General features: G+C 44.0%; 1 long non-coding RNA gene and 1 other non-coding gene across 2 annotated transcripts; one reads left to right on the top strand and one right to left on the bottom strand.

Moving 5' to 3' along the window:
- Positions 1-546: 546 nt before the first annotated feature.
- On the bottom strand, positions 547-6,037 carry LOC148222339 (uncharacterized). The gene is made up of 2 exons (XR_015806191.1): positions 5,715-6,037; positions 547-1,890 (listed from the first exon to the last, which is right to left on the bottom strand). It is a non-coding gene; the product is annotated as an uncharacterized LOC148222339 (long non-coding RNA).
- A 110-nt stretch (positions 6,038-6,147) lies between these two features.
- Positions 6,148-6,221, top strand: TRNAT-AGU (transfer RNA threonine (anticodon AGU)). Its single transcript has one exon. It is a non-coding gene; the product is annotated as a tRNA-Thr (tRNA).
- The last annotated feature ends 997 nt before the right edge of the window (positions 6,222-7,218 follow it).

Raw genomic sequence — 7,218 nt, 5'->3', positions numbered from 1 at the left:
ATAAACCACCTGATCATTTGTTCCCTAATAACTTGGTTTCAGTCCTGCAAAATGACTTTTCAATAAGGCTTTAAGCCTGTGCTGGCTTCGAGATTGTAAGCAGCTCCAGAGAGTTCACAGAACTGTTTATGTGATTAAAATTCAGAATCCAATTCTGATGCTTTGCTGGATGGAGACAGGGATGTCAAATTTGCAGGATGCTCTTTGAGAGATTTGTACTGGTTACAAAAACTCACTCTTCATGTGTTCTTCATCTGTGTGTCAGGGGACAGTAATGCTATATCAGATTGCTGCTTTGCTGCTGATAGTCATTACTTGTGCACAGCAACCTGGGACAAAAACTTAAAAACGTGAGATATGAAGACTGGAGTATTTTAATGTCATGAACCTGTTTCCTTGAACCAAGCATTTGAGGCTTCTGTTAGTTCCTCTCTTTTTAGCCAAGATGCAGAGATATCTCAATACTAGTGGGTGACATATCTCAACACTGATCTGCAGGACATCAGATACACCATGAGTGACCACTCTAATCATGCAGGTAATTAATTCATCATTTGCAGGAAAACATGTTTAACTATGAGACATTTATGTCCCTTTAAATAAGTAAATTGAAGTTGATGGTCTGGGTTCTGTCTTTATGAGGCAACTTGAACACTTGCTTAATTGATACATTTATCAAGAAGTGTAAGAAGAACATAATGGAGTAAAAGCACAGCACCACGTTAGAAGATTAACTTAGTAATCACAGATATTCCCCTAACATTAACTGGTTAAAAAAACCCTCCTTCAGTAAATACTGTACTGTTCTGTAATAATTAGGAAAATGTGTATGTATTTGTTCGTACCCACAGCCCAGACCATACATGGCAGTAATTCACATCTGGAAAATGTCATGGATGTTCTCAGCTGCTTTGATGGAGCACAGGAACGTCCGTATTTGAAGCAGAGGATACTTATGATTCTATAGCAAGACAATGCAGCATCTGTAACTTGATGTGTCTTTGATGCTTGGATGAATAAAGAGAAATAATCAGATTACCCAGTTTACCTGTGTCTGAGTGGAAGTAGTGGGGAGCTGTTTCTTATGCCCCAGTTTCATGACTGGATCAGAGACAACTCTTGGTCCCTCCACAACAAATAAATGTTACTGCAAACCACTGCTGTTCTGGAACAGCTCCTCTCCTCTTCACAGCGAGGGGCTCATGGATTTCTACATTGTGATGTAGTTGGCTGTGTTCTTTTGCAACTTCAGATCTGAATGCTGGAATGAACTGCTGCCACCAGCTTAATAATGGTGCCTGTTGAGTTAAGCAACTCAAGTAACTAAATAGCAGTTCTACGGGGGAAAAGGCACCTGTGGCTTGGAGACATACAAATACAGATAGGCTTATGTGTATTGAACCTGAAAGCATGCTTTCTATACAGAACTCCCCTTTGTTTTTAATCACAGCTGAAGTAACAATTCTCAAAGTCCCTGTATTTTAATTTTTGAACAAGAGATCTCCTTAATTTTCTAGGTTAATAAAATTATGTATTTTTTTCCATTTCGTTGCGTGTTGGAGAGTAGGATTTTTCTGGGTTTTCTTTCTCTCAGGGAATTTTCTCCCATTGCTGCCTAAGAGATATTAATGATGATACTTGGGAGACAGAAGATTTGGCCGGGAGGAGGAGGAGGAGGAAGAGTGCAGCTGGCCGCTGTTATCTGGAGCGTTTTCCCGTGGGCAGTACGGAGATGCCTCTCGGTGTTGGCCGGGGCCGGGCCCAGCCCCTCACTCTCGGTTTGGTGCCACTCGCTGCCCACAGGATTCGCTGCCACTGCCGCGTTTCCATGCTGCACTGACTGTGGGTGATGACTGCGGCTGAGCTCTGCCCGCAACAGCAGCTGTAGAGCTGTGTGACAATTGATAAAAGATTCGTGTTAATCACAAAAGCATTGGGGTTTGTATAAACCAGAATACTGAGCTCTGAAGTGAAGCATGGACACTAGATAAAGGAAATTATATGATTAAATAATTCTGATTAAGATAACTTTGTTATATTATGTTGTATTATGTTATATTATAATATGTTATGTTGTATCGGCTACCAGCTTGCAAAATCGGACTTCCCAAAATGCCCTTCCTGCCTTTGTCTGATCAATACTGCCTATCCCAAAAACCAGACTCCCAGAACTTCTCAGGTGGTTATCTACAAAGACCAGACCTCCAGAACTTCCCTGGTGGTCATCTACAAGGACCGGATGGCTATCTGTGACTGATTATCACCCAAAGGCTTTGTGAATTTGTGTACAACGAGAAACCCCAGTATAAGAAGAGGCTGCAAACCGAGGTTCGATCAAATAAAGCAATCTAAATTTTACTGAATATCGAGACTTTTGTCTCCCATTTATAACAGCTGGGACCTTTTCCAACATTTGAGCTCACTGGGAAGAGGATCCCGACCCCAATCCCTTCCCGGAGGGAGCGTGTCCCGGCTGCAGCCCGTCTGTCGCCACCCAGCCCTGCTGGTTTGCTGCCTCTGCTTCGAGTTTTCGCTACATTTCAACGCGACACCCCGCAGCTTCTGGCAATGCCCCGGAGTCTTTGCTCGCCCTCGCTCCCATCTCTGCCGCCGCCATGTTGCAGCGCGGAGCGGCGCGGGCCCGGCTGCCCCTGGGGCCGTGCACGGGAAACCCCTGTTCCCGGCCGCCGCGGCGCCCCCTGGCGGCGGCGAGCGGAACTGCAGCGGGGGCGGCGCCGCAGCCGCAGAGGCCGGGAGTGCGCTCGGGGTTTGATCCCAAATAAAAACAAATTGTTTGTTGGGGCTGCTGCCGCTTGTTTGCCTTATTACACACATACTGATATATGTTCTAGTAAAAAACTGGCCTTCCTTTTCCGTAGCTTTGCCTGAAAGCCCAGTGATTCCGTAGTTATAATAATTCAGAGGGAAGGGGGTCATATTTTTCATCCCAAGGGAGGTTCCCGCCTTCCTTGGCAGACACCCGTCTTTCGAACTGACACATTGTGTGTCTGCTCCATGTGTGTGTTATTCAGTATTTATTTTAGTATTTACAAAACTAAGAATATTAAGAAGCGGCCAAAAGGAACAACTACTCTCTTGATTGGGCATGACTAATAGCAAATGGTTTACATTTTTTTTGTAAATTATTGAATTTTATAATTCTTGATATGTTGGAAGGAGCCTTTTAAATTAGTCTATATGACAAAGCAAAGCTGAAACATGGTGTTCAGAGTTTACATGGAAGCATCAGTTCCATCTGGCATATATGAAAAAATCATAGCTATAGATAGATATTTAGATATGGGCAGGAATATATCCTGGGTTTGTGTGATTTAAATTCCTAGAAAGTATATTCTTATGCAATTAGCTATAAAGGTATTATCATTGTCAAGTCAGTTGTTAAAGTTTTTACAAGTGTCTTTTGAGGAACAAGCTCATTTAGGGATTACATTGGATGGAGTTGTACCTATGTTTTGGGAGAGAGTTTCTTCTCAGCAAGTAACTCCTGTGTATCCATATGTTTACATGCTTACTTCTGTCCACAGAAACAGAACATTAAAAACCAAGCATGCAAATTAAAAATAAATATTGGTGTTGAGGTTTTCAAGCTTAGCCCAGTTCCCTAGTGCTTAAAGAACAGGGTCATGTTACAGTATTTTTTGGGTGAACAGTTCTGTAAATGAGCTAGCTATGTTTAGTTATCCCTCTTTAGAACTAGGCCTCCTCATTTCTTCTATAGCCATAGTAATACTACCCAGAATTTGAGATGGCAAATAATACCTGCATTTAAAAAAGTCTATGCTCCTCATGTTGTTGTTTGGGGGTTTTTTTTAAGCGGATCACATAAAAAATGCCTGTTTTATAGATTAATTGATTTGGCTTTAATGTAGTTAGTAATACAGAAGTAATTTCTGTATGCTAGAATAGATTGTCCTAAAATAATTAATCTTATATCAGAATTTGAAGTGTTCTTTATTTCTTCCTTTATTCTTTTCAGATAGAAAAATCAAAGTTCCATTTTTCCCATTGAAACAGGGAAGAAAAAGCAGTGTCTTTTTAGAGGTTTGGTTCATTTTGAATCAGTGGTGGGACTGGTTTGGAAGTTTTCTTTTGAATAATTCTGTATTTCCCAAATTGAGAAAAAACAAATTTCCCAAATTGAGAACCGTTAATTCTTACATTCTGGTTTTAATAAAAGCAGGAAGTTTTATTTATTGCTGTTTTTTGTCCATTACCATCACCTGTTCAATGCCTGGGTGCCATGTGAGTTTTTTCCAGCTCAGTACTGGTCTCACCTGCGAGCAGCGGGCTCACATCTCTGTGCAGTGTAGGTTTGCTCCAGAATCTGGTAATTATGGACAATTCACAAGATGGAGATTTAGCTGCATTTTTTCTGGCTTTTGTACCACTCTGGTTTGAATAATGAGAAAGCTGTAAGGCTGTTTTGGACTCAGCCAGGATGGCTGCTCTCCCTCCAGGAGTTATTTGGAGAATAACACCTATAATTTGGCTATAATATGCCTGTTAAATTGCCACAGCAATCTGTGCTTTGCAGGTTCTGGTTACAGTCCAAGTGAGTAATCACAGGATTAATTACAGGATGGTTTGGGTTGGGAGGGACCTTAAAGCTCATCCCATGGCAGGGACACCTCCCACTGTCCCCGTGTCCAGCCTGGCCTTGGGCACTGCCAGGGATCCAGGGGCAGCCACAGCTGCTCTGGGCACCCTGTGCCAGCCCTGCCCACCCTGCCAGGGAACAATTCCTGCCCAAGATCCCACCTAAACCTACTCTCTTTCAGACTGAAGGCATTACCACTTATCCTGTCACTACACACTGTTGTAAGTAGTCTTTGTCTTTATTGTAGGCTCCCTTCAGGTACTGGGAAGCCACAGATCTATTCCCAACAGGATCCTCTCCCAGTTTTCTTGGGTTAGGGGCTGAAACCCACCTGGTTCTGCTGGCCAATGCTTGGAACAGGTACTGCAGGTGGGCTGGGGCAGGGAGGGGGGAACTGGGGTTAAAAAAGGGCTGCAATATGATATTGGCTTTTGCAGTTATATATTAGTTTCCATATTGATCATAAGTATTTAGATATAGTATCATATATACCTTCATTTAGCTGCTACCATATTATAGGCCTAAACTAAACACTGGGTGTTAAAATACCTCTGTGTGACCAAAACAAATGGTGAAAGGCACTCATGTTACCCCCCCTTCTCCCTTGACTAAATTCTCCAAATGATAACCGTGATACAAACCAGAGCACTGGAGGACTATTAGAAAATACCATGTTAAATTTAAAGAGGACATACTAAATCCTTATTAGAGGATGTAAAACGACAAGATGGAGACACTAGGAAGAATAAAATAGATTCACTCGAAACACAGGATGGCATGCAGATAAACCAGAGTATGAAGAAACCAAACAGAAGAATTCCAAAATATCAAACAGTTCACAAGAATGTTTGAGTAATGTATGGACTGTATGAATATGCATGTACCTCAGTAATGTAACAGAATAAAGATAACACTATAGGGACTGCTAGTGTGTTCTTTGGTTTTTTACCAGGAGCACCCCAGCGCTGGACTTTTGTCTCTTATTTTATTCCCTATTAAACTTGCTTAAAAAAATTCTGTGATGTTATCCCATTTTTCACACTGGGAGCAGCACCGCGTCTGTGCCTGCCACCCTTCCAGCTCTGTAATAACTTACCCAAGCCACATTTCCTGGTTATTCAGCCTGTACGGGCACACGGTCGCTTCCACAGCGTGCCGGGGTGTGTGCACAGATCACGGAGCGCACGGCGGGGTGTCCATGTCTATATCGGCCTTTAATTTTTCATTATTATTTATACACGATTGCTGAGCTGAGACCCGATCGTGCCTTTGTATCCCGTGCCGTGAACCGCGGCCAGCCGAGGCGCTGCGGCATGAGGCAGGGCTGAGCACTTTCGCCTATAAATGTCTGAAAGACCGACATTTCTGCCTTTTCCTCGCTCTCTCCGTGCGTTGTGCCGAAGCCGAGCCGAACCGTGTGGGCAGTTCGGGGCAGGGCCGGGTCGGGCCGGGCCGGGCAGGGCCCAGCAGCGGAGCCGGGCCGCGCTCGGAGCTCCATTAATGCCGCTCTGAGGGCGCAGTCAGCGCACGGCGCCGTGGCTTAGTTGGTTAAAGCGCCTGTCTAGTAAACAGGAGATCCTGGGTTCGAATCCCAGCGGTGCCTGCGCCGGCGGGGCGGCTTTTTGTGCCCGGCGCTGTTTTAGCGGCGCGGGGCGAGCAGAGCCCGGGGGCTCCGGTACCGGGACACGAACGCCCCGAGCGCACCCAAAACACCGGACACGGCGGCGGCTCAGCCCGCCCGCCCTTTGCTTTACAGCGCGGAAAACGAGGCTCGCTCTGCTGGTGCGTTTTGAAAGGTTTAATAACACAATAAAGCAAAAGGTTCTGTTGGCTGGGTGCCTGGCATTCAGCCAAGAGCAGCCCTGCTGGTTTGGAGACACCCCTTAAATCCATCAGCCCCTTGTATGTTCATAGACCTATCAGACATTTTCAAACTTTTCTATAAACTATTTTTCTTATTCCTGTTTCACATATCCACTCTTTGAATCTGCCTTTTTAGAGCGTGTGTGATTTTTGGCTGTGGTTGGTTTTAATTTCTTTTTTTCATCAGTCTTAATTTGGGCTGTGGTGTTCAGTGTGCACAGACAGTGGGTGCTGGTGGCTGCTGTGTCAGTAGCAGTGTCTTCACTGGCTGTTATCCAGCCAGGGCACTTCATTACTGCAGACACTTTATCAGCCTGTGCTACTGCTAAAGAAAACTATACCTTAAAAACCATTTCAACACCACACATATGGCACCCACCCTAATATTTGTGAAAAGCCAATACCATAATATGCATTTACAACAATAAGGAAGTTTTTTTTCCAGGAATGTTTATTCACACAGAGTCAGGAAAATGCCTCTGACAATTTTTTCTTCTTATTGCCACATCTTCAATGTCATCACGTCAATACCCAGTGAGGTAAAGCAGTTGTACTCTGTATATAATTATATTATCAACTGCTCTAAAATACAGCATGCTGTGCTTATAGGCCCCCTGGCCCTTATGCTACTGTTATTTGCAAGGCTGTATTTGAAAATCCATAAAAACTCAGCTGTGATCTGTGTAATTTCCAACGAACAAGAGCACCTGGCCAGAGCAGCCCTGAGCATCACAGAC

This window comes from Sturnus vulgaris, chromosome 12 (assembly GCF_052056855.1).
Source record: "Sturnus vulgaris isolate bStuVul1 chromosome 12, bStuVul1.hap1, whole genome shotgun sequence".
NCBI classification, from domain to species: domain Eukaryota; kingdom Metazoa; phylum Chordata; class Aves; order Passeriformes; family Sturnidae; genus Sturnus; species Sturnus vulgaris.
The sequence above is the reverse complement of the archived record's forward strand: the minus strand, read 5'-3'. Positions and strand labels throughout refer to the sequence as shown.